Source organism: Lissotriton helveticus, chromosome 3_1, assembly GCF_964261635.1.
Source record: "Lissotriton helveticus chromosome 3_1, aLisHel1.1, whole genome shotgun sequence".
NCBI classification, from domain to species: domain Eukaryota; kingdom Metazoa; phylum Chordata; class Amphibia; order Caudata; family Salamandridae; genus Lissotriton; species Lissotriton helveticus.
Window position 1 is genome coordinate 1905557286 of NC_136061.1, and position 27811 is coordinate 1905585096.

Here is a 27811-nt window from a genome sequence, read left to right on the forward strand (position 1 = left end):
TATTTAATGGTGACCGCAGTGCGGCCGCACCACTGGTGTGCCAAAGGTGCGTAAAAGGCAAGCCTATCTGCGCCTGTCCATGATCCGGCCAGCGCCAGGGACCCTGGATCTCCTGCCATCCACCGCTATGACAGTGTCGCCCTCCACGCACTAAACCCCTGAAGGAACAACTGCCCGCTGTCCACACCAAGCACCACCCATGGACAGTTCTCCTGCCGTCACTGCCGCCAGACCTTCAACACCATCAGCACCCCCACGGCCACCATTCCAGCACCAAGCGCCAACACCTCCGGAACCCTGAGATGCATCCTCCTCAACGTGCGCTCCCTGCACAGACATATCGTTGAGATCTGGGACCTCATCGACACACTCTCACCAGACATCGCCTTCTTTACAGAAACCTGGACCAACGCCTCCTCTGCCCCTGACATCGCCACGGCCAACCCCAACGGATACAAAGTCCAGAGGAAAGACCGCCCCAACCGCCCAGCAGGAGGACTCGCCATCGCACACAAGAGCTCCCTCCAACTCTCCACCTCCCCACCTCCACCACGAATGACTGCCTCTCCACCACCAAACCCTTGCACTGCCAGATACAGACCAGCCCCAGAACCACTCTTCGCGGCACCCTCGCTTACAGACCCTCCGGACCTCACGCCGCCTTTGGTACGACCATCGCTGACTTAATGGCACCTCATGCCATCGCCTCCATGGACTACGTACTCCTCGGAGACCTGAACTTCCACCTTCACAACTGCAGCGACTCCAATTCCACCACCCTCCTGGACAACCTCGCCAACATTGTCCTGAAAAAGCTCGTCACCACGCCCACCAATAAGGCGGGACACACCCTCGACCCCATCTTCGCAGGAGGGAACAGCATCCACTTGAGTCACATCACGCCACCCCCCCTGGACGGACCACCACTGCATACACTTCAGCTTCGAAACCCACCCCTCCAAACCTGCACCACGCATCCCATGAAGGAACTGGACAAAATCACTGAGGAGCAGCTCAACCACACCCTCAACCACGATGTTCCCACCACCTCGACCGACGCCAACCTTGCAGCCAAAGAACTCCACAGATGGATCTCCAACTTCTGCATACGCGCTTGCACCCCTATGCTACTCCAACAGACAGCGCCGCAGTAAGGCCTCCTGGTTCACCACCGACCTCTAAGAATCCAGACGCACCTGCAGATGTCTCGAGAAGAACTGGAAAAACAGCAAAATGCCACAAGATCACACCACCTACAAAAACGCCATGACGGAATGCCACTAATGCGTCAGATGCACCAAAAAGGACCTTCAGCCAAAACAAGATCCTCGCCAACTGCAGCAACTCCAAGGAACTCTTGAGCATCATTCAGGAATTCACCAAGCCCTCCAGCAAAACCACGAACATAACCCCCTCCCAGGATCTCTTCGACAAGCTTGGATCCTACTTCCATCAAAAAATCAAGGGCCTTTATGACCACTTCAAATACCAGACACCCGATGCCGAAACCACCTCCCTCCCCAGCAACGTCAGCCAGCACACCGTCTCCTCCTGGACCCCAGTCACGACCAAAGACACCACTCTGACCATGAAAGGCATCACCTTCAACACCGGCACCTTTCCCAACAAACTGGAAACGTGCAGTAGAAAGACCCCTGCTCAAGAAGTCCTCAGCAGACCCCACGGACCTCAAGAACTACCAACTCATCTCCCTCCTCCCATTCATGGCCAAAGTCACCGAGAAGATCGTCAATGCCCAGCTTACAAAGTTCATTGAAGAAAACGCCATCCCAATCTGGATTCCTCAGCAATCACAACACCGAGACCGCTCTACTCGCTGCCACAGACAACATCCACACCTGCCTCGACCATGGACACACTGCGGCCTGATCCTACTCAACCTCTCCGCTGCGTTTGACACCATCTCCCACCGCACACTCACCGCCAGACTCCACGACGCCGGCATACAGGGAACCACCCTCAACTGGATGTGCTCCTTCCTCACAGGCAGAACCCAAAGAATCAGACTGTCACCTTTCCTCTCCGAACCCACGGAAACCAACTGCGGAGTACCCCAAGGATCGACGCTCAGCCCCACGCTCTTCAACATCTACATGGCTCCCCTCACCGATATCGTCAGACAGCACGGACTCAGCATAGTATCCTACATCGACAACACCCAGCTCATCCTCTCCCTCACCAAGGCCCACATCACCATCATACTCAACTTCCAGGAAGGAATGAAGGATGGCACCTCCTGGATGAGCAGCAGCTGCCTGAAGCTCAACTCGGAGAAGACAGAGGTCCTCGGACCCTCCCCCTCCGCATGGGAAATCACCTGATGGCCCACTACCCTAGGCACCCCTCCCATCCCCACGGACCATGCCTGAAACCTCGGCATCATACTCAACTCCTCCCTCTCCATGACCCAACAGGTCAACGCAGTCACCTCCTGCTACTTCAATACCCTCTGCATCCTCTGAAAAACTTTCAAATGGGTCCCCCCCGAATCAATGAAGACCGTCACCCACGCACTCATAACCAGCAGACTGGACTACCGAAACGCTCTCTACGCCGGGATCAACAGGTCTCTGCTCCACAAACTCTAGGCCATACAGAACACCGCAGCCAAACTCATCCTCTGCACCCCTCGACACGAACACATCACCCAACACCTGTGTAATCTCCACTGGTTCCCCGTAGAGAAGAGAGATACTTTCAAGATACTCACCCATGCCTACAAATGCCTCCACAACACCGAATCTCAATGAAAGAATCTCCTTCCTCATACCCAAGACAAACCTCTGATCTGCTGACCATGCCCTAGCCAAAACCCAGCGCCACCGCACAGCCAGGACAGGGGGAAGAGCCTTCTCCTACATCGCAGCAAGACCTGGAGCGAGCTCCCGATCGACAGTAGAAGTGCCCCCTCCCTAAATATCTTCAGGAAGACACTCAAGACCTGGCTCTTCGACTGAATGGAGCTGCTAAACCCCAACTCCCACCAGCGCCTTGAGACCTCTGTGGGTGAGTAGCATGCTTACAATTCCCCTGATTGATTGATTGATTGATTGATAGGTCAGCATGTTTAGAATTGGTCAAGTCCTGTTACAAGTGTGGAAGATCTAGTCACTTTTTAGTTGTCTGTAAGGCGTTACGTAGCGTTAATCTGGTTTCAGAAGATCATCTGGGTAGCTCACAAGAACAAGTGGAAAAGGATAGTATGATTCTGGTGGTTCATGGGTCTACAGATAAGATAGAATCATCTGAGGCATTTCTCACACAGGTGGACACAGAATCATGTCAGTCTCCTTCTAGTGAATTCTCGTTGGATTGTGTCAGAACACAGATGTTGGAATTCAATTCAATGCTAGATTGACAATACCTGCTTGCTTCAGTCTCTGCAGCAAAACTAAGTGTGATATGGTGTCACAGGCCTTGCTCAGATCCAATAATATCAGTGCAGTTGGGCCACTCCGATCAAGGTTTTTTTTTCCATAACAGATAAAATTGCTGTCTTCCTGCTGTGTCCCGGCCAGAAACCCATTTGAGTAGGATGGAACCTTTCATGAAATAATGATAAGTGTTGGTTGACATACTTTTCCAGAACCTTGAATACTCAAGATAATTCTCAACACGTGTTAATAAGAGTGGCATCAAATAAGCCTGCTCTTACATACGCTATAATGAGGGTTAAAAAATTGTGACTGCATACAAGTCACACTTGTAATCTACTACCGAGAACAGATTCTCCACTACTGAGAAAATTCATACCACAGTTCAGATAGTCATCATTAAAGAAAAACCTGTAGCTCAAGGGAAGAAGATCATTATAGTTACTTAGCCTTAGATTAATCTTCTATAAATATTGATTAAAGTGTAAAGTCGCAGGCATGACTAGGTCTCAGACTAATATGGACATCACACTAAAAATCGAAGCAAGAGCTTCTGAACATAGTAAAATATTTCCTAAGTGAAATGTAAGCATTCACTAAATGCTGAAGTAAGTACTGCTAAGGTTGGTAATCATTATATTCCAAATGAAGCAACTAGATGAGATCTCATCAAGGCAGCTCATGCAGTAATTAGATCTGCTCGTACAAACGTCAGAGCAACTTGTCAAATGTTGAGAGATCGAAATCCGTGGGAACTTCTTCCTAGGATGATTAAAGAGTATATGCTTCAATATAGAATTCGTCAGTTGTCTAATTAATTGCAAGGCCACATCCAGTTCTTTTAATAAAATCAGCAAAACCTTTTTAAAGCATTTATGTGTATTATATTGGCCCTTTGCTAGTTGTCAATCAATATGAATGTAGATCAGTAGCTGTACATAGCTGGACGTGCTTTCTGCAGGTGTGGAATGAGCAGAACATAAGAGCTCGCACAGTTGTAAAAGATGTATTTTGTCTGGCGCCCATCGGAGAAGTTCTAACTTTTAATTCAGATCAGAACTTTTCATTCAGATTAGGATCTGGCATTCACCTCAAAGGCGTTAGCTAAAACCTTGGCTACAGTACGACCCTAACAACAATCGTAGCCATCCATTCTCTCTCCGGAGTAATAGTGGGGTTGAAGAGAGTGCCTGGTACTCTTAAGCAAATCTTAACTTTGAGGGTCTTAAACACTGGCACTAATGGGCTTGAATCCCAATATAGTGTACAGCGAGTTTTTACTAACCTACTAACTGACTAAGACGATTTCCATTTGACTGTACATCTTTTATAATATCCTTTGGCACTAAGATGTTCATTCCAGATCATCTAGGTCTCCAAGAGCCCTCTGATCTATTGCTATTATATTTTCTGCTGGTCTTGCAAGAGACCTGAGAACATAATTCAGCAGGTTCTGTGGTGTCAGACTCAAGTTAGCTGGGAAGTTTACAAAAGTCGGTAAGCAGACCGTTTTTCATTGCCACCAAGGGTACAGGAATTGCAGTTCTTTTTAAAAAAAATTCTTTTTATTGAAATAGAAAACATATAAACATAAGAAACAAAACAAGGCAGTACATTCATAAAGGTATCACATCAATGCGAGGGATGAGGACATACAAATGCAATACAATCAGCAGAATCACGGGAGAGGCTGGGGAGAGCGGCTCCGGAACAGGAGAAATACTTAAATGGTTACGGAGGATACATCAGGTTGGGAGGGATGCAGTTCAGTCTCTAGATCCGCGAGGGGGGGAGCACATATCTCACCACGGTATGAGTTCCATTGGTTCCAGATCTTTCCCCATTTACGAGGTCTGCCAGGGGCAACATATACTGTCTTCTCTCTGAACATGCACCAATCCATGTTTGTTTCCATGCCAGAACCGTGGGCGGCCTCTGGGCGCCCCATAATTGGGCTATGTCTCTCTTGGCGATCATATTACCCAGGGTTACCCACCGAAGCTATGCCACATCATAATCATTCGGCTCCCATACGTTCAACAAGCACCGTCTAGCCTCAGGCATCGACATCACACCTGTGACCTCATTCATAACCTCATGCACACGATTCCAATAGCGCACCACCGCAGGACATTCCCAGATTATATGGAGAAAGGTACCCACAAGACCACATCCACGCCTACACAGCCCATCCAGGGAAAATCCCATGTGCACCAGACGCGGACCAGTCACATAGACCCTGTGAAGAATTTTGAGTTGAACAAGCCGAAGGCGCGCCGGGATTGCCACCTCCTTAGGGGAAGACACTGCCGCCTGCCAATCCTCGTCGTCTAGCTCCAAGCCATCACTGGTCCAGACCTCTCGGAGGCGACAAAGAAGGTCAACCCTGTTATTTATCAACTTTTTATATATTAGCGAAATCGAGCTGTCCGGGACATACTCGTCCAGTATTCGGTCTTCAAGCGGGGACGCCTCCGGAATATCCACACCCGATGGAAAAACAGATAATACCGCATGTCGTACCTGCGTGTAACGAAAAAATTCTGTAACATGCAGATCATACTCTACCCTCAGCTCCTCAAACGTCTTGACCCTACCTTTGGTCCACACATTATTCACCCTGCTGATACCGATTACGTCCCACTTATCGAATCCTTTCATTTTCCATAGTGACCCCAGTCGCTCAGACGCATAAAGTGGGGTCGCTCGGGTCAATTTATCCTTCCAACCCAGGGTGGCTGTGGCGCGATACCACACCTGTACCGCTATCATGGTGGGGCCCGAGAGCGCCCTCCCAACAGATCTCGCGTACAGGGCCCTGTTGTAGTCCCCGCCGGGTAACAACCACTTATCCATCTCAAACGCAGGATTCGGCGTGGGACCATAAATGCAATGGTTAATCGCCCCCATCTGAGAGGCCCAGTAATAACGACGAATGTCAGGAAGCGCGATTCCGCCATCGTATCACGGGAGTGTCATCTTCGCGAGGGCAATACGGGGACGTCCCCCCATAACAATTGCCTCTGTAGACTTTCAACCTCCCGAAAATAGCTAGCAGGCACAGTGTCGAAAGTATTCTGCAACGCACATAAGAACCGGGGCAGCGACATCATCTTGAACAACGCCGCCCGTCGTAGAGGAGATAGAGGGAGCCTACGCCATGCAGCAACGTCAGACCTGAGGCGCTGAAGCGGGGGCAACAAATTAAGTTTATAACGGAGTACGGGGTCCAAGGAGATAAAGATTCCCAAATACTTGAATCCCTCCCGCACCACCTGTATAGGACAGCCACGAGGCAAAAGGGGAGCGTCGCCCGAGAGAACATAGATACCAGACTTAGACCAGTTAATGACAAGACCGGAATTTCTACGGAAGGAGTTCAAGACGTCGAATAGAAACTACCAACGACTTCCGAGGTGACGTGAGATACAACAGGATATCATCCGCGTACAAGGACACACGGTCTTCAAAGTCCGAAGTCCAACGAATGCCCTTCAGAGACGGCTCCCACCGCAGCCAGGCCGCTAGGGGTTCTAAGGCGAGAGCGAAAAGAAGCGGGGACAGGGGGCAGCCCTGGCTCGTCCCCCTGCCAAGGGCAAACGGAGCGGAAACTCGACCGTTTACAACCACTTGAGCTAAAGGGTCAGTATAGAGTAGCTTCACCCAGCTGATAAATACAGGGTCGAAACCGAACTTTGCGAGGGCCGCCCAAGGATATGGCCATTCCAGCGTATCAAACGCCATTGTGGCGTCCAAAAAAGCCAAAATGGCCGGCTCACGTAATGTCGCTGCCCTCGCAAGGGCGCCATGCAGGCGCCGGAGGTTCAATGCCGTATTGCGGTGTGGTATAAAGCCGAATTGATCAGGGTGAACCAAGTCACCGATGACGGTTATTAAGCGGTTAGCAAGCAGTTTGGCCAGAATCTTAGGCTCGGCGTTTGAGAGAGATATGGGTCTATAAGAGGTGCAGCGGTCGCGCGGCTTCCCCTCCTTATGTATTACAACAATAGACGCCAGTCTTTGATCAGGGGGGAGGGAACCCGCTTCCAACGATTCCAAAAACATCGACCTAAGATGAGGGGCTATCGTATCCGGGCGAAGCTTGTAGAGCTCAATGGGGAGCCGATTCGGGCCCGTGGCCTTTCCCGACCGAACCGAGCGGATAGCAATCACCACCTCCTCTACGGTAGGTGTGGCATCGAGAAGCTCTCTTTCAGGGTCCGACAAACATGGCAACGCGATATCCCGCAAAAGTAGCCGAGAATCCTGCTCAGGTCTATCTGACACCGGGGAGTAGACATCCCGTAAATACTCCGCAAAACACTCCACTATCTCAGCAGGGCCAGTTATTCTCGCTCCATTCGCACTCTCAATCACCGGAACCACACGACTAGCGCACACCTTCTTATCCAACCACGCAAGTAGTTTCCCCGCTTTGTCACCCACATCATACAGACGTCCTTGCTGCTCTCTGCTCATCACTTTTGCAGCGTCAGTAACCAGTGCTCTATAATCGAGCTGCTTAAGACCAAGGAGATGCAGCCTATCGTGGGTAACCCCCAATTCCAGCTCCCCTTACAAAGCAGTTATTTCATTTTCAAGCCGAACGACCACCTCCTGTTTACATTTCTTGACATTGCTGACTAAGGAAAGGGCCTGGCTCCGAATAACAGTCTTGTATGCTTCCCACAGTGAGACAGAAGAGGATACGGAGCCCACATTCTCCGCAAAGTAGTGATCCAGTGCTTTAATCAGTTCTGCCCGCACATTAGGGTCCCGGAGATACCAGGGGTTAATCGGAGCCACCCGACCCTCCGTTCCCAGCTTTGTGTCTATGACCAACCATAGCGGGGAGTGGTCCGAAACACCCCTGGCCAGATGTTTAATCTCCCTGATAGAGGAGGCCTGAGGGGAGGGCACCAGCACATAATCTAGTCTTGAGAGGCTACCGTGGGCACCGGAATGGAACGTGTACTGCAACTGCCCCGGGTGGAGCAATCTCCAACAATCGACCAGTCCCAGAGTGTCCAGGAGGCCACCCAACCATGATTGAGACTTTGCGATTTCCCTGGGAGGGTAGCAATCGCACATCCCGGACACCACAGAATTAAAGTCCCCACCCACCACCAGCTGTCCCTCTGGGGCCCCCAGGATCACTTTCCCCAAATCGGCAAAGGTAGTAGTCTGCATGCCAGGCGGAACATAGACGGAGAGCAGGGTAATGACCCTCCCCTCCCACTGCCCAACAATGGCGGCGTACCGCCCCCTATCATCGAGGATAATATTGTCAACCTCAAGAGGGAGGGAGCTCCGAACCAGAATACCAACCCCCCCTTGAGCCGGAGGTAAATCCGGAGTGCGCTAAGAGACGATAACCACGCCTGTTCATAGCATGGCATGTATTGCCTATTAAGTGCGTCTCCTGTAGCAACACCACATCAGGGGATAAACGTCGTAGCAGTTGTAGTACCACTCCCCGTTTTATCCTATCTCCCAACCCATTGACGTTCCAACACAATAACCTCAAACCCCTACCCCCCATCCCAGAAACCAACCCCGCCCCCACCCCACCACAGATGCAAAACAGTACTCCAGGAGATCATCAACACGTTGCCTCGAAAGAAACAAAGGAACAGTAACTTCACCCCACCTCCCCCCCAACAAACACCCAACACCATACCCCCCACCCTGCACCCCTGCGTGAGACTTGAAAGCCACCCCAACTTGCAGTGTGCCTGTCGCCCCAACATATAACTAATCTACGAAAAGAACCCTAGAGGAGGAAAGACTCACCCACCCCCTGCCCACATCCCCGAAAGACAATACAGTAGCACTCGAATTTGCATAGCATCAAACCACTGCTGAAAGTCAATGCGTAGATCCGGGAGCCGAGCTCGCCCCCTATTCCTGCTCCACCGGGCCGCCCTCAGCCCCTCCGGAATGTTCAGAGCGTTCTCGCCGCATGGGCAGTGTGTCAAGCCAGTCTCCTGCAGCCTCAGGATGATCAAAGAAGAATGTCCGATCCTCGTATACCACACGTAGCCGGGCTGGGAAGAGCATAGCATACTTCATGTCCCTGTCTCTCAGTCTCTTTTTCACCCCTTGGGACCCCAGTCGCTGTTTCTGTACCTGCTGGGTGAAGTCCGGGTAAAAACTCACCGTAGTGTTTTCAAAGGCAGTGGGACCACTCTGGCGCGACGCTTGCAGGATCGCGTCTCTGTCCCGAAAGTTGAAAATTCTAGCAATAATGGGTCGCGGGGTGGCCCCCTGCTTGGGCTTCCCTCTCGGTATCCTATGAGCCCGTTCCACAGCGAAGAACTTACTGAGGCCCTTGGGAGCAAGGTGGTTCACAACAAGGTCCTCCACAAGCAGGTCGACCGATGAGGCATCTGATTTTTCAGGGACACCAACCACACGAATATTGTTCCGTCGTGCACGGCTTTCAAAATCCTCCAGGCGACGAGAGAAAAAGTCGTGTGAGGATCGCAGGTTGCTGACCTCCGCCTGTAGATCAGAGACGTCGGTGGTGAGACTGGAGGTATTCAAATCAAGAGATTTGACCCTTTCATTGGTCTTGGCTAGATCTGCCCTGATCAGAGTGACATCAATAGCAACGGTGTCCAGTTTGTGGCCAGGGCTTCATACTGTTGACCCAGCGAGGCCTTCATGCCAGCAATGGCGCCCATGACGTCTGTTAGCGGTCCCCCCAGAGAGCCCTTGGAGAGAGTGCACCTGTCCATAACGTTTGACTGTATGGAACTCCCACGGAGAGCCGGCTTAGTCTTACGCTTCTCACCCTCGGGCTTGGTGGCCATCTTGGATACAGTGCCCCGGAGGGGCGCCTTGGACCTGGTGAAAATGGCTACACACGATGAGCCCAAGACGGGTCCGTAAGATAAAGTGGGCACTTCGCGTCACACGATGATCCACAATAGGCCAGCGCGGCACTCGAGGTGGAGTAGCAAAGCAGAATGTGACCAGGGCAGGCAGGGGCAGACCAGAGTCGAAGAGGTCTCAAAGCCGTAACCGAAACCGAAAGTAAATGGCAGAGCAGAGGAGACTCGGGCAAGCCGTTGTTGTTCGGTTACTGCCCGGCTGGCATAGAAATCGAGTCCGGGGCAGCACCGAGGAGCAGGCCAGAAAAGTTCAGGAGCCCGTAACTTCGGCTCCCAAAGTCCAAACCGGAATCTGAAAACGACTATTAGGTCAGCAGGGTTGTGCCATTAACGACCCGTCGTCATAGCCAGGATAAGATGCAGGATAGGCGGCGAAGGTGGCGAAGGTCCGGGAGCCCTGTGCTCACGCGACCATCCCGGTTGCGCGCGAAGCTCCTCCCAGGAATTGCAGTTCTAACTTTCCTACGAGGTAAGAAGACAAACAAGGTTAGTTTTTATTGACAAAGAGGCATGACAATATGGCCAGCTCTAGGAGTAGTGCACAGCTAGGGGCATCTCTAGCAACCACCCCAGAAACTTAAAATGACTGCTCAAGAATTGATCTCCATACATGTGCAGTCTACTCCTCTAAATCAAGTGATGAAAAAAGAATTGTAAGTGAATGTTCATGACCAGCCATGTGAACATCTTCAACTTCTACCAGCATGTGCATCAAAACTTGAACATTTCACTGAAAATACTTCAGACAGCGAGCAGCTGAAGCAAAATATTTCTACTTCTCATACCGAAGAAGAAAGAGAGGCATTGTGTAATAAAAGACTACATTGGCAGAGTGTGTAAAGCATCAAAGAGATTATTTTGTCCGAACATACAGTCCCATTAGAGGTACGTACAGGTGAGCGTGCTTGTGATGGTATTCCTAATATGGTAGACGGTATTTATTACACAAACGATACATGGACAGTGCCTTATGGGCTAGGATAAACTGGAACCGGTAAGTGTTGAATTACTACTGTCCTATTCATTCCATAATTCAATTCAATTCAATCTTTATTCGGATACAAGTATCCATAAAAGCACAATTCAATCACTACCAACAAAAGAGATACAGTTCTTATTTAAAATCTCATATAGATTCTCATTAAAAACCCTAATTTAAATCCGCGATGCTCACGACTGGATAAAGAAACATGTAAATTCCATGAAAAATAAAGTTGCAACAATATACAGAGTGTAAAAAAGCACAGTGAACTACAGCAAAGCCATATTAACAATTGCAAATAAATAAATAAACCAATAAAAACATTTAAAACTGTTGGACGGGCATGCAATAGCAGCATCATATTGTTGATAAGGTGCAATGAATATAAACAACATTAAAAACATTATACAGATATAATTGATTATAAATGCCATCCATACCCTAGAAATTGTTTAGATAACAAGGGTTGGACATGCCATTAACAGCAGCACCACAATAGAATAAAGTGCAATTAATTGTAAACGATATTACCAGCATCTTGAATAAAGTTCATTTATATTTAAGCTTTCATGCCCACGAAAATATACAAAAAGATTGGGCAGGTGTTTGGCAGCAACATCATGATAGAATAAAGTGCAGTTTAGTTGTCGACAGTGCCCACAGCATAGCGCAGATGTAGTTGGTTTTATTTAAACTTGAACACATGCAGGATTCACTTGGCCATTATTAGGTACTCTTATAATGTTAAAAATCACTCATGGAGGCACGTGAGCGTACTGCCGCTTGTAAGAACGAGCTTACACGGCAAATCAGGTCATCATTTACGAGTTGTAAGGTTTCAAGGTACGCTATTTTGTAATCGATAATGGCTGATGCCTTAAAATATGGAATCAAATATTGTTTTGTGTATTTTCCATAAAACTTAAAGAAAAACAAAAAATGTACCACCGTTTGGTTGCTGCCAGTACCGCACCGGCAAGGCATCTGCTCAAGATTAATATTAAATCCCAAAGGGAAACAGAGTGAATATTTTATAGTACCTTCCCTGAGGCGAAAAAGTAGGCTCCTCTTCCAACGCCCAATGTTCTTCAGAAGATATTTGGGTAACATGTGATGTTCGGAGCCTCCAGGAGGGGCATGTACCAGGCAACCGATGGTTTGAGGTGCTCAATAGCATGTCTTTCATTGTTATACAATTCATACAATGCCCCCCCTGAGTGATCTTTTGTTCAGGCCCTCTAGTGCTAAAGGATATTAAAAAATATGTTCAAGGTTCACGCTGGCTAACTTTTTTCTGACAGCGGAGAGCCAGGGTAAAGAACGACCCTTATCGCACTTAAGGCAATCTACAATGATCTCTCTTGTTAGAGTTGCTGCCGAATTCTGCCATATTTGTATCCAAAATATAGCTGGGCGCGACCTAATAAAGTCTTCTACGTAGGACAGATCTAATTCCCTGTGGCATACATAGGTCGGTGAAAATATTTGGGCCCCCAAGATTTTTCTGCACAATCTGTTTTCTTCCCTTTGAATCCCACTACAGTTTGTGAACCTCCAGACTTCCGCACCATATGTGGCCGTCGGGATGCACTGTAATTTATAAATCTTCGTTGAAGGTGAAACCACCTCTGCCTGTTTTGGCTGCCGAAGTCTCAGAATAGAATTAATCGCTTTTGAAAATATACTTCTGCTGTGGGCAGCATGAGCTTGCAAGGATCCTGTCTCTGAAAAAACTAGGCCCACATAAGAAACAGTGCTAGTGCGTAATAGGGATTGGCTGCCAGAGGTTATTGCGTTAAAACAATGCTTTTTCGGGCCACAAGTCATTATATATGATTCCTTAAAATTGGTGCATAGCTCCAAATCAACCATAAATGACACAAAGCCCTTAACTAAAGTGCGCAGTGCGTTAGGCGTGCGGCCCATAAGGACCGCTTTATCCGCGTATAAAAGCGTGGGGAGTATGTTACCATTAATTTTTGGGACATCATTGGTCATTTTTGACAGGGTATTGTGTAGTTCGTTTATATAAAGAATAAAAAGTAGAGGGGCAAGAACACATCCCTGTCTGACCCCTCTGCCGATGACAATGTCCCCTGAGACCTCCCCATTATTAGTAATCCTCACCGCGCCTTCAGATCCCTGTGCAAATGTGCCAAAAAAAATGAACCAAAGCCTCGTCCAACCCATAATTTAAAAGGACCAACCACAAGCGTGATCTATTAACAAAATCAAAAGCTGATGTGAGGTCCATAAAACCCAAATAAATAGATGACTTTTGTGCTATTGTGTATTTGCCAAGAATCAGGTTTAAGTTCAGACACTGTTCAATTGTTCACAGTTTTCATCTGACACCCAGCTGACACTGGTTTAAAATTTGGTCCTTTTCGGCCCAGGTCCTGATTTTGTTAAAAACGACCCTACCTAAGATTTTTTATGTGTTATCTATCAAACAACTGGGATTGGATCAATCTCCCTTTTTAAAAATGGGCACAATAATGCTAGTAGACCAAGTACTCGGAATAGCTGTGTTAGATAAATTATTAAAAACATTACATAAAAGGGGTGCCCAAAAGTCCGGTTTATATTTAATGAGGTCGATAGAGAGTCCATCTGGTCCTGAGGCTTTGTTCCCTATACTTACGTGTATGGCATCCTCTACTTCTGACACTGATATAAATACCTTAGTAACTGGGGGGTTAACGCTGATGTTCGGGGTCATTGAGGATGCTGTATAGTTCTTTGCGAAATGCGCCTCCCATGATTCGCTAGTTATATTACAGCTTATGGGGGTAATATTTAGGCCCATGGATCTCATAGCTTTGACTATGACCAACGTTCTTTTAAAATCTCATCTGTTCGCGACCTGGTCGCTCTCTTGTAACAAGATCGTAATGATCTGACAAGAGTTGTGTCCCTGGGTGAAGCCGCTAATGCTGCACGCAGTTCTCTATTTGCCCGCGAGCAGGTGCCATCAAACCAATTGGGTTTCTTGCTGCTGTTAAGGGCTGGTCTTGAAATAATGTGTTTGATGCCAGCGCATAAACTGCTGAATGCCTCAATGATCCGTGCATCAAAGACGCTGCATGACAAACAGATTTCAATGAGCGATGGGTACAATTTTACCATGTTTGAAAATAAAGCTCTATTATCTATGCCCTTCCAAATCACTCTGAGCTTATCAGTAGATACCACTAGATGTTTAGCCCCAAGTTCTTTGCGGGGCTAGGTTTAGGGGAAAATCTAATGGTTGTAGAGATTGGATTATGGTCACTCAGAAAGGTACATAAAACATCTGCCTTTACTAAGAGGTTCTCTAAGGAGGATGATATAAAAACATAATCAATTATAGAAGAGCAGCCTCGACCCCTGTAAGTAGGTAATGGGCAATTCTTATTTGAATATACACCAACTCTTTCCATTACATTAATTAAGTTACAGAAGGATAGGTGATCCACTAATTCCGCCCCTCTTTTACACATAGGCTCCCTAGCCAAAGTAATGGCAGTTGGGCCAGCGTTACTGGGAAGTCTTGCATTAAAATCGCCGCCTAGACAGATTCCAGCCAATTTATCATGCGCATTTTGATTTTCTAAATTAGCAATAAACTCAAACAAGTTAAAAAAATTCATATTTGGTAGTGTTGTAAAATCATTATTATAAAAATGAATAAAGCAAATCGAGGCCCCCCGTGTATAGATCATTGCTTGAAAATTCTTATTGTTTGTCGCAAGGGCTTTTATACTACCCCCAGCTGAGATGTTTATCCAAGTCGAAAGACCACCAGATGGGCGGCCTGCTTTAGGGCTAGGTACAATGCTATTGTTACACACAAAAGCTTCTAAAAATAATTCCTTAGTGCACTATGTTTCTTGAAACATTAAAATATTATATCTTTTGACTAAGTCAACCCACTCCGTAGAATTTAGCTTGGAAGCAAGACCTGCAACATTCCAGCTAAGCACATTTAAGTCGGAGAGTCCCATGTCATTCCGTAATACAACCTGCCATGTGGTTCCATATCTACAATGAACTTGACAGGATTTCTGCTTAAGGATAGTGTCTACTGGAAAAAGATTCCGTATCTAATTTTGGGACCCAAGTAGTCTATTGACACATTTAGCATTAAACTCGGTGGCATCATGTTGTCAGGTCATTTGGAAGTGACTAGGACATAGATAAGACTGAGTAACTGTTTAAAGAGCTTCAATCATATTTAAAGTTTCCTGAAGCAGATTGGAATGTTAGCTTATACTTGCTGTGGTGATGGTGCGTGCTTCTGCACCATATGTCGGCATGCATGCACCTTCAACCCTGCTTTTAAGCATGTTTTTTCTCAAACTAGGGCCCATGCTGGTTTGCCAGATCATTGTGGTCAGACCTTCACTGTTACGACAGTTGTACTCAGATCAGCAACGAAGCAGGTCGCACTCCCGTGGGCTCTGGATAAATGTAATAAATACTTGGAATTCAAGACTGACTTGTCTCCTGCTTTCTTCGTTTACCTGCTTGGAATTCCATGTTACATGTGGCAACAACTTGGATTTTTTCCTGCCCACCAAGTTTTGTGCATGCTTTGCCTCCACTCTTCTGTGGCTGTTCTCTCGCTGCCTCCCGATCGATACTGAGCTTGCCGCCAATACGAATCTTGCTGCCTTCTTTCAACCTGTCTTCTGATGCCAAAATACTTTGGGAGACATTTGAGATTTCCTCATCACTCCTGACACCCCTGTCTCGTGCAGTGGCACGCCCATACTTCCTCTTGCGCTGCCTGGCTGCCCACGTGAAGACGTCATTTTTTTCTCTACACCTTTTGCAAACGGTGAGGCCATCGCATCCTCAGGCACGCACGGAGACCACCTTGGATTGGTTCATTAATACCAATTCAAGTATTCTTCACGTCATTTAAAGAATCAAAGGCATTGTCATCACGTCTACTGACACACACAGCGGACATATTGAATTGGCCAGGGATACCCATTCATTCATTTCTCGCCTACATTTGATATATTTTTTAATTTCTATGTCCTCACGTGTCTCATTTCTTTTCTCTCCAGTCAACACATCTCATGTATCTATATGATCTACTTATTCCAGTCACGCTGCCCTCAGTTTTTAGCTACTTCAACCCTTATTTCTACTGCTCCTGTTGCCCATCTGACGGTGGCAAGGACCCTGTCCTTTTCTGAGGTAAGATTTAATTTTCCTTCTTCCAATGGCTAATTCCTAACAAGTAATCCAATTGCCTCATTTCTTACTATTACCTAGCAAGCCTAAGACTTCTTGGAGCATATGGTTTAGATCTTTTGAAAACTTTGTGGTTGCCATAGATGCAGAAAATTATTCTCCAAGAGGGAAACTGGCTCTTTTGTTTGTCTATTTTGGGGTCTGAGGATCAGCGCATGTTTGATAACCTACCAGTCATCATCCCACCCCCTGGAGATGGAGATGGTTGGAACGTATATACTGAGGCTATTCAGAGACTCAACAAAAAATTCTAAAACAACCCAGCGTTATGTTAGAGAGGTTTAACTTCATGAAGAGAAAACAGGAAACTTGGGGAAACAGTAGAAGAGTATATTTCTGCTTTGAGAAATGTTGCGGCCAACTACAGCTTTGGAGCTGCATTGGATATTTACATTAGAGACCAATTTGTTTATATTTGCAACTCGAAGACGTAATTGACATGGCTAAAAGCATTGAAAGGGCAATAATTTCTTCTGAATGTATTTTGCATGACAAAGTTTCCATTTCTGTTAATGCTGTGCATGATGAGGATTCTATAAATGCTGTCTGTCTCAAAAGCAAAGCTTTCAAACCCTTTAACAAATAGGCTCCCAACATGTGTTATAGATTTGGTTCACACACACATTTAGGAAACAGCCCCATTTGCCCTGCTCTAGGTAATAGGTGTGTTAAATGTCACAAAAAATGACAATTTCAATTGGTTTGTAAAAGCAAAAATGTACTTCAGGTTAGTAATGTACAGATGTATGAGAATACTTCCACTGGTTTTCATTCCCATGATGGTACACTTCAAAAAGACCTTCAACATCTTATTTTACCAGGAGATTCCATTTCAGACCTCATCTTCCCAAGGCAAAAGGGTCTTTTTGTCAAGTCACTCTTGGCAACCTCGATTTGGAGATGATGACTGATTCCGCGGCTCCCGAAACCATCATCTCAGATCATCTATATGCCAATCATTGGTCTCAAAGTGTAATTCTCTTAAAACCTGACATAATTACGAAGGTCTAGGGTGATACAGACATAGATATGCTTGGATATTTTTGGGAACCTGTAATCTGTTTAGAAAGGTGTATTTTTACGAACATTTATGTGGCCATAAAAGGCAAAATATTGTTGGTTGTCCAGAATGGGTCTCAAACTTGTTCCTGGTGCTGACAATCTAGTTCAAATTAATGATTTACCTGTAGCATTAGATTATAGAGCTGAGGAGAAGGACTTGCAATCTATTTTGGCAGCTTTCCTGCAAGTCTTCAATGATAAAATTGGTAAAATTAGCAAGTTTCAACATTGTATTAAGTTAAGGAAGAATGCTATACCTGTGGCTCATAAAGCCAGACCCATTCCACGCAGTGCAAGAGCTTACTTGAAGAAACTTCTAGAAAAAATATTAAATGCAGAAATCATACAATCCACTGATTCATCGGAATAAATCAGTCCAATTGTAGTAGTACGAAAAAATAAATTGGAACATTCGCTTATGTGTGGACCTGCGTACGTTTACCAATAATATTTTAGTAGACTGCCACCCCCTTCCCTTCCCCACCAGAATTCATTGATGTGCAGGCAGTTGCAGGGAATTGATTTGTATAACTGTAATCTCAATTGGATTGGACAACTGAAATCACAATCTGATTTTCTTTACCTTCCTTGAGGTCGATGAGCATGACCAGTGGGGTAAGTGTATTTGTTGAATAAATTCCATGATGATAGACTTGGTATTGTCGACAATTATTGGAAGCACTATACTTAATTATTTACTCTCCCAACAGGGACGCTGTTGAGAGTTGGAATACAGCTGATGCCAAACCAATAGAGATTAGAGGATGGGGGCACATGGTTGAGTGTTTTACTGATTGTTCACAGACGCATTGTCCAGACCGGTAGACGCTCTGAACATAGACTCAATACATAAACAGGTCATTGTCACTGAATTGGGCAATTTCACAATTTTTCAGATGATCCTCATCTAGAAAGAGAGCGCATACAAAGATTTTTTGGTCAAGCTCCATCCGGCTCGGAGGAGTAGATTCATGTTCTCGCAGATTTAAGAAATGTGGGTGAGTAGTCATGGAGCATGTTTGCTCCCTCACATGCACTTATTTTATTGCACACCACACTAACTGTAGTTTAATTTCCGTTTTTAAATAAGCAGTCACTAGTCTGCTTTGTACTGAGTAAGACCCTATCTGATGTGTCTACATACACACGTATCTACAGGGTCGAAACGTCGACGAGAAACAGTCTCATGTTCAGGCTCACTGTAGCTCGAAAAGACAGTGCATGCTATAGTGAAAGACTGGAGAAGGCCAGAGAATCTATGTCAGTGTTGTGTTTGTCCCTCATTTCACTTTTTGTGACCACAGTCACTCATTGAATTGTCTTCGTATTGTTAGTGTGTTTTTTCTTTTTTGTCTGACAGCCCATATTTATTGATTTGCAAACTTGTTCTATGTAAAAATCAAAATCTATGAGAAAAACATCAAATCAAAACAAAGAAAGTAATACATTTATATATTTTTGCTAATTTGCTGTAGATGTGGTGCATTCAGGATTATTGGTAATAATTACATTTGGGTTTGAAGAAATGGTTTGGTTCTGAATAAGTACTCCTTGGTGCTTACCCAATAGAACCGCTTGTAGCTTTGTAATTCGATAGCCAGGTTCCGAGGGTGACGGGTGACCCCATTGATCTTAATGATAGTTCTACTCTGACCAGCAGCGAAGCAGGTAGCACTCCTGTGGGCTCTGGATATATGGAATAAATACTTAGAATTCAAGACCGCCACACATCTCCTGCTTTCTTCATTTACCTGCTTGGATTACCATGTTACACAGATCTAAATTTGAATACTAAAAATTTCAGAGACCACTTGTACTACAACTAGTACTTTGGAATGTATTTTCGCAGATCTTGAATTGTTAGAACAGTCCAAAAAACTGTTCAATGGGATCACTGTGATGTTCCTTACCCTGAGAGACAGATACATTATTTGTTTTCATATTTCAAGGCTATAAACAGTTCTAATCATGAAACACATTATTTAGTTATGTGTGCTGAAGAATAAATAAATGCCTTGAATATTAGACATAAGTATGTATGTTTCTCTGGGTTCTCAACTGAAAATGTAAATTATATTTTTAAACTTTGGATTAGCAAGATATGACTCAGACGTATTTGAAGATTAGAGAGTGGTGCGTAAAAGCTCCTAAAACATTATTTCCTCCATTTTCAAGAGATTTTTTTGTTTCTGAATAGGGCAATTTCTCAGAATATATGTAACAGTTTTTCCTAAGAAGATGTAATTTTGATCATTTACCAGACCATAAGTAGGTAGAGAGTAATCTACAGTTGAAATTGTAGCATTACAGAACAATGGTACCTTTAAAAGTGCATCATATGCTTCTAAGGGTGAGCGTAGATAAAAACATCTGGGGCCCTATTATGTATAGAGCGCACTTTCCCTGTTTGCACCCTGGTGCACCTTAAAACAGGTGCACCAGGCACAAACAGAGAAAGTGCACCTATTACATAGAGTGCACTGCCCCCGGGGCAGCCGCAAACTCGTTCTGCCCTGGGGGCAGTGCATCCAGGTGAAATATGGAGTGGCTTTGAAACAGCCGCTGCGTGCTTCAATGAGCAGGTGGAAACCCACCTGCACTTTTAAAGGGATTTGAGATAGGGCTGCTACAAGGGGGGGGTACTGATAGTGCGCCAGTGCATTCAGTATTACAGGAGGTGCCGCACAAGCATCTGCGGCCCCTTCTGTAATACCAAAGTGCCCTGCTGGAATGTAAAGCGGGTGCAAATGCCCACTGCGTCCCCGCAGCACTTAGGGCCAGATGTATCAATATTGAATTTTGCAAATCCATACTAGCAAATTTTACTGATTCACTATTATGGAATCGCAAAATGCAATGTATGTAGGTTTTGAAATAATAATTGCGATTCCTACATATTCCTTATTTGCATCACACAAATTGCGAGTCACTGATAAGGAATAGCTTCCCATTCATTCCAGAATGAATGGGAATTGCATGCGCAATTTGCGAGTATCCAATAGGTACTCGCAAATTACGCATGCAATTTCAAGGGTGCAAGGATGCCAAAAGGACGCCCTGTTGCACCCCTGAAATGTGCATGTGTGCACATGTGGTGCATATACATGCCCTAAGGGCATGTATGTACGCCACATGTGCATAGCATTTAAGGAATCGCATTTAAGGAATCGCAAATTGCGATTCCTTAAATGCATTCGCAAAATAGGCAATCGCAAAATTTGCTATTCCCTATTTTGTGAATGCCTTTTGGGATGATACATCCCAAAAGGCTTTTTGCTGTTTGCAAACAGGAAAATGCTTGATACATCTGGCCCTTAGTGTAATATGGCCCCTGTTAATCATTTTCATGATCATTGTGCTAAAGGCTTTGCTGGTCGGGTATGGAGCTGGAAAGACACTAGATTAATGGAAAATGTTGTTACCACATTCTGTGCTGGGAAACTATGCCAACAGTGGTTTCACGATCAGTCAGTACATTTCATGAAAATATGAATAATCACTAATTTTGGTGGACCAAAGAAATTGGAATGGTTTAAACATTAAATTATTGTATTAATTGCTGATGCACACAAGAGGATATGCATAGAATTTTAAATATTCAGGCAGAGAATACAAATAAAACATTTTCTGTAGTTGATGAAGTCATAAAGATATTGAATAAGTGTATATATTCATTGTCTGAAATGTCTTCTTCTACATTCAAAATAATAAGTATGGCATAGAGCCCCACGTCAGGAAGCAGATTCAATTTATAGCATTTTTTCAAGTGCAAAATTCACATTAAATACTCAAATGTAAGCACATACAGTGGGGAATTATAAATTAAAATATGTTTTTTGAAGGTTATGATCACCTAACAGTTTGCTTTGTCTAAGAAAACATTGATGTATAATTTAAGATCCGTTCAGACAATTGTACATCCCGACACTAAGGGCCCGATTACATCTTTGGTGGTGCGGCGCTGGGTCCGCCCCACTGCCGCACCACCAAAGGTGTGGTCAAACAGCCTGCCAGAAAACAGTTTCCTCCTGTCTGCGGGCTGGTTTTGGCATTCCCACAAAGGAACCTTTCAAAATGAACACCGCAATGCGAACGCCAAAAACCGTTCCTGAAAGGCATGGACTGAAAAGTCCATGCCATGCAGAAACTGGGGCGCATACACACGGGGGGCACAACATGCATCCCCATGCAGAGGAGGCACAGGGAGCCCTCCAGGACCCCCTTTTTTCCTTCTACTCCACAATATTTATGGAGGAGGAACCTCCATGACATCACCGGCAGAGAGGAAACTCGTAATATGCTTGGCAGGACCACTGCAGTCCACCAAGCATAGTGCTGCCTCTATAACACCACAACACTGCAAGGGAACGGCGGTTCCCTAGTGCCTGCGGCGGGGTTGTGGTAGTCCTACCGCCCAACTCATAATAAGGCAGTCGGGATACCGTCACCGCCGGCCCCAGTGAGTCTGTCGGTCCGTGTACGCTTGTGCAGCCCCTTCTGTAATACCAATTTCGCTGGGCACACATAAAGCACCAGTGCTATCTTCAAGGGGGCATTCCCACATTTGCATTATGGCTTTTCCAATGCAAATGAGGGGGTTCCTTTGCCTCTGTGCCCGATGTGGGCACAGAGGCAATGAATCCCTCAGGAGGTGCATTGAGTGCGCCACCTAAAAGGTGGCGCACTGTCAGTGCGCCTCCTAAGAGAAGCCCTCTTGCTGGGAGTAAAGGGGGTCCCATGGACATCCTAGACATCCCCTTGAAGGCAGGTGCATTCTCTCACTGCACCCACCTGCAAGAGGATCTACATTTCCCTGTAAAAGTGAAGGCTGTGAAACACTTCTGCATAAAGCTTGCAGCTGGTTATTCGTTGGTGACAAATACATGTTAATAGCTTTGCATTAGGCTGAAATATCTAAAATTAAATTAATATTATTTTAGGAATGTGCCATAACTAATGAGACACAGACAAACTTGTTTTAAATCAAATCAATAAAAACATTTAAACCATAAAATGAAACAAGCATTGAAAATGCAATAGGTCTCGCAATAGAAGAGTTTGACATTTTTCGTTTTGCAAATGGATGAGTGGCGTTGCGTGGATGAGTGGCGTTGCGTGGATGAGTGGCGTTGCGTGGATGAGTGGCGTTGCGTGGATGAGTGGCGTTGCGTGGATGAGTGGCGTGTGTGAGTGGCGTTGCGTGTGTGAGTGGCGTTGCTTGTGTGAGTGGCGTTGCGTGTGTGAGTGGCGTTGCGTGTGTGAGTGGCGTTGCGTGTGTGAGTGGCGTTGCGTGGATGAGTGGCGTTGCGTGGATGAGTGGCGTTGCGTGGATGAGTGGCGTTGCGTGGATGAGTGGCGTTGCGTGGATGAGTGGCGTGTGTGAGTGGCGTTGCGTGTGTGAGTGGCGTTGCTTGTGTGAGTGGCGTTGCGTGTGTGAGTGGCGTTGCGTGTGTGAGTGGCGTTGCGTGTGTGAGTGGCATTGCGTGTGTGAGTGGCGTTGCGTGTGTGAGTGGCGTTGCGTGTGTGAGTGGGGTTGGAATGCAATAGGTCTCGCATTAGAAAAGTTGTAGTTATTGGTCTTGTAAATGACATATTTTATTTATTTTTTCGTTGTTAAAATTGCTAAATTGATGGCTTTGTCATTTACAATGCCAATAGTTATAACTTTCGCGAATGTGACACCTATAGCATTTGGAATGCAACATGTTTTGTATTTACGTGACTTAGATGGCAGGCCCTACAAGCACTATTGACGGTCTCAGAGCTTATTGACCTAATTTGGTATGGTAAGATCAGGCGCGTCAGCACTGGCGTTGCCACTAGGTCTCGCAGTAGGAAAGTTGGAGCTATTGGTTTTGTAAATGACATTTTATATTTATGTTTTGTGATTTACAATGCCAATACTTTTAACTTTAGCATATGTGACACTTTTAGTATTTGTAATGTCACATGTTTTGTATTGCCTTTACTTAAATTTATTGATATTACAATTAACATTGGCTTTTAATATTTTTAATTAATTAATAATTAAATAAAAGTGATTGTATTTTTTAATGGCAATAGCTTAAACTTTTGTAAATAACTGTTGTGAAGATTATGTTCATTGACTAAAATACAAGAACAGAAGTGAAATATTAAAAAAAAATTGTGACATTTGCATTAAAGCTTCAAACATTGAGAGAACATATTTGAACCAGTGATGCTGTGGTGGTGCTGAGTGATGCTGTGGTGGTGCTGAGTGATGCTGTGGTGCCCCTGAGTGATGCTGGGGATGGAGCGATAGATAGATAGAGTGCGATAGATAGATAGACAGAGTCACGGCGATAGATAGATAGACAGGGTGAGGGCGATAGATAGATAGACAGTGAGGGCGATAGATAGAGTGAGGGCAATAGAGTGAGGGCGATAGATAGAGTGAGGGCGATAGATAGATAGATTGATAGAGAGTGAGTGCGATAGAGAGATAGAGTGAGGGCAATAGATAGAGTGAGGGGAATAGATAGAGTGAGGGCGACAGATGTGTGTGTTTGTGTGTGTGCGGTTGTGTGTGTAGTTGTTTGAGTGGTTGTATGTGTGAGTGGTTGTTGTGTGGGTGGTTGTGTGGGTGGTTGTATGTGTGGGTGGTTGTATGTGTGAGTGGTTGTATGTGTGAGTGGTTGTATGTGTGAGTGGTTGTATGTGTGAGTGGTTGTATGTGTGAGTGGTTGTATGTGTGAGTGGTTGTATGCGTGTATGGTGGTGGGGTAGGAAATTAAACAGCAATCGAGTTTTGCATGCGGTGACTGTTGCCATGTTTTCGCCGTGCCCTTGTTTATCCCCTTACCACATTTGCCCTGGAGTTTCGTTGGCTGTGCAATTTAAGGATATCCCTGCCTGTCTTGGCCCCCGGTAGCAGGGAGGAGAGCGCGCCGGACCGGTCGCGTGGCACTGCTATGGACCCCCGTGTTATTCTTCGAGAGCAGCGCTGCTGATTGCCTCAGCAGACGTCCGGGTAATTATCTGCAGGTGGCGTTGCCTAAAGCGCTGCCATTATTATAAAAATATAGACCCATGACAACATATGAAAAAGCCAACACATAGCACGGTACTAATAAAACATAGTTGAAACGCACTCACATGTGTGCGAGAGGCAGGCGATCATGTGGAGAAGCGTCCTCGGTTACAAATACCTCGTGTAACTAACAGCGGCAGCATTTTAAAACATTGTTTGCACTTTAAAACAAAGAGATTACCACAAACATATGTTTAGTTTAGAAGAAAGTGCCTGTATTTTAGCCCACCTTAACAGTACTACAACAGTGCGTTATAGAAGCCAAAGGAGGGTAGGGCTGGGGGAGAGTCAATGGCTGCAGCGCTACCCAGCATGAACCCAAACATCCCATGTACATTATAAACGCACCAAAGAAGACGCAGCCTTGGTTACAAACACCTCGTTTGACTAAGGCGAGAGGGGGAGGTGGGGGTGCAACTCTGTGTGGCTTGTGCTCTCCTGGCGCCTCTGGTCTGTTTACTGTTAACACATGGAATTCCAAAGCAATCATTAAGCCGGATGGCTCAGTCTATGTTGTGCACCACTGGCGCCTTTTGTCTGTTTCCAGCAGAGAGGAAGGAGCTGGAGAAGCAGGAAACTGAAAGTACGGCCGGCCACCGGCCAGCCATGAATGAACCCCTCGGTTGCCTGCACAAAAATAATCAAACTTTACTTTAATAAAGTTGTTAAAAAAGAAGTGAATAGCCCCATGGTCAATCCTCGTGAGCCACAATACCACCACACACCTACACAAACGCATCGCCTTTGGAACCAAGTTATAGATTTTATAAACAACTTCGGCCATAGCGCCCAGCACCAACTGCCTTGTCTCAAGGCATGCCAAGATAAGGCGCTCTTGAAATCCCATAGAAAGGTAGGTACCCTCTCCCGGAGTTCGCAAGGATGAAAGGCTGCGCTGGGTCTGACAAGATTCGGTTCCATGAGCTGCAGCGCACTGGGCTGAAGGTCACGGCCTGGCCTCTTATCGAGAAAGTGCAAACATTAAAATATATCGATATCCGACTGAGGTCTTGTGAGGTGTAAACAATAAACTCTATTCGAGTTGGCAACATATTTTGAGAATTTAAACTATTAAAATCCAGTATAGATTTTGGGTTTAGATTGCAATATCCCTTTGCTTTCCTTTAAGCAGAAGCAATTTCTCTTCCCACCCAATAGTATTATCCCAGAGTATAGCCATCATCAAGTTACGTTCGTTCACTTAACTCTACGTAAAATGCGCCTTCTCCAAGGCAAAGCCACGCACTCAGTGTTAATTTTTTTTTTAAAGCAGCACAATGAGTGGCGGAGTCTAGGTGATTTACAAGCTCGCCGCTGACATCTGCTGTAATCTGCAGGGCTCACGTTCGAATCCTGGTAGGCTCAAAGCCTCCCGTCGTCCTTCTACGGTCGATGTGCGCAGTAATATTGCACTTTGGTAACTCTAAAATGGTACTATTTGCAGCGCCTAGAGCCTAAAGGAGATTTCAAGCGCTATATGAAAAAACAGGTTATCCATTTCTCTGCCCGCTTTTTGCACCCTTTTGACGTATTGCACAATTCACTGGTGCCCAGTTTAGCGGATGAAAGGCTGCGCTATCCTCACAGGTGGAAATCTTTTAATCTATGGGTTGCGCATATATTGTCTCAAAAGATGCACCGTCCCTGAACTGTTTTGTGGTTTTAAATGGAATATTGTGTTCTAGAGAGCCAACTGAAGATTATGGCCCACATCTGTAAATAATTGCCTGGAGAAGAAATACCGTCGAATAGGCGCTTCTGAAAAGCCAGAAAAGGGGCAGGTGAATGTTAAATTGGATTGCTAGCTAGAGAAAGGCAACGAGAAACCCAGATGTTAGCTAAAGTATTGAAGATCCGCTGGACGCTGATATTCAGGTGAGCTACCATAGTGGGAGGGGGAGAAGACGAATGAGAAAAACATTAAAGAAGAGGGCGTGGTGGGAAGTAGAAAGTGATAACGGGTATTATAGCTGAGGCAGGAGGAATGGGAAAAACATTAAAGTAGTAAAGATGGGAGAGAACATTAACACAGCGGAAAGCAGTACAGCAGGATAAGGAGAGAGACCCCCCCACCAAAAAAAAATCGAAACATACTGAGACATTAAAAGAGGAAGGAATGGAATCGAGACAAGTTACAGCAGAAACATACGGGCATCAGAAGCAAAAAAAAAGACGCTGCGAGGCAAAGAGAGAAAGGGACGCGGGCTCATGTTTGTTTGAGGAAATCAGAGTTTAAAAACGAAAGGCACTAATCTCTTGCTCTTTAAGTTCTAGACATGGTCGTTTTTTATGTTTAAATCAAAAGAACTTTTGGCATGCTTGAGATACTGTAAAGAAACATACGGGCATCAGAAGCAAAAAAAAGACGCTGCGAGGCAAAGAGAGAAAGGGACGCGGGACAGATAGAGAAAAGAAGAAACGGGTAAAACAAGACGGAGGGCATTGCTGTGGGGAGGGGGGAGGAGAAATGCGACACGGCGGGCAGGGGAGGGGGCGGAGCGGGGAGAGCGGCATGAGGGTGTGAAAGCAGCAGGGGCCTGGAGTTCGGCTAAGGGAACTGAAGAAGCGCGACACGGCAGGCAGGGGAGGGGGCGGAGCGGGGGTGTGGAAGGAGTGCGGCTGAGGGAAAATACATGCAAGCAGGCGGCTGGGGGCATGTGCACGCGCTTTTAAGCTCAATGCACATGCGCATTAAGCTTGAATTTCACGGGCACTGCAAGGAATCGCCACGATTCCTTGCAAGTTGGTTAAAGACTGTTTAAGCCCCAATAGTCTCGCAAGCTCGATGCGCATGCGCATCGACAGGCGAGACCTAAAAAGGAGTAAAAACATTTCAAATGTAAATCACAATATAGTATGTTGTAATCAAACATATTATCCTGCATGAACGAAATATTTGAACCTCCTTTCTGACCAGATGTAGTTAGGCTAAAAGAGAATACTGTGCAGTGTCTCTCTCACAGGCTCCAAAAATACATGTGTTCAGACTACAGCAAATCTTGACTTTGAGGGTCAACAATAGCACTAATTGGCTTTAACATCTATACAAACACAGTGAGTTAATACCCTACAAACGCAGTAGTATTTGATAGTAAACAGTTTGGAATGTTTATTTGAAACTATGATTTTCATTCCAGATCTTACAGATCTCCCTGTACCATCACTCACTGATTGTAGG